The 832-nt window shown below is 38.0% G+C and overlaps 1 protein-coding gene across 1 annotated transcript in view; it reads left to right on the forward strand.

Moving 5' to 3' along the window:
- Positions 1-832, forward strand: part of CSTF2 (cleavage stimulation factor subunit 2) — a 41,447-nt gene that overhangs the window by 16,472 nt on the left and 24,143 nt on the right. The gene's annotated exons all lie outside the window — the stretch shown is intronic.

The following is an 832-nucleotide window of genomic DNA, read 5'->3' on the forward strand; positions in this document are numbered from 1 at the left end:
GTAATGGTCATGTTCCTGGTCTCCCACATAGTCAACCACAGTTCAAGTCACAAACTTGGCAGCTCAAAACTCACACTGGGCACACATTCATGTGTGCCCAAAATCCCAAGAGGAGAGTGGAGGTAAAGGGATTGCAGCATGGCCATCCCCCCTGAGGGAGTGATTTCTCACTTTCTGCCTGTCTGTCTGTCTGTCTATCTCTCTCTCTTCTTCCTTCTCTCCCTCTCTCCCTCTTCCTCCTTCTCTCCCTCTCCCTCCCTCCCTCTCTCCCCAGCAAGCACATGTGCCCTGTAGCTAAAATCTCTCTTAAAATAATAATGGGAAAGTACAATTAACATTTCCAAATTAGCAAGGGAAAAAATGATATTGACTGCACTCTATGGTAGAAACTGAAAGATTGGAGGACATAAAAACAGTGAAAGTAGTTATGGACACTGGAGACAGTGTGAAAGGAGAATGAGAGAAGAGAGGAGTATAGAGAAGGAAATCAGGAAGAAAAAAATAGGCAAGACATTTGTGGGAAATAGAAATGATTTATCACTTGATGATAACGTGTACAGTACTCTTAATTGGACTGGCCTGAGACGTATTTCATGTTGGGTAAAGTCTCTTTACAAGCCAAATGATGTATAGTGATCAAATATTTTTAAAAAATAAGAATAATAGAAATGAAATAAAATTTTAAAAAGGGAAAAATGCAATGAATAGAAACTAAATCAAGCCAGCAAAAATAGAGAAAAGGGAAGAAAATGTAAACTAAGAATATATTTAGAGTAAGTTGGAAAGAATACAAACTAGTATAAACATTATTCTGCTGAATGTAAATGTATTT

This window comes from Tupaia chinensis, unplaced genomic scaffold, assembly GCF_000334495.1.
Source record: "Tupaia chinensis unplaced genomic scaffold, TupChi_1.0 Scaffold143746_1, whole genome shotgun sequence".
NCBI classification, from domain to species: Eukaryota; Metazoa; Chordata; class Mammalia; order Scandentia; family Tupaiidae; genus Tupaia; species Tupaia belangeri.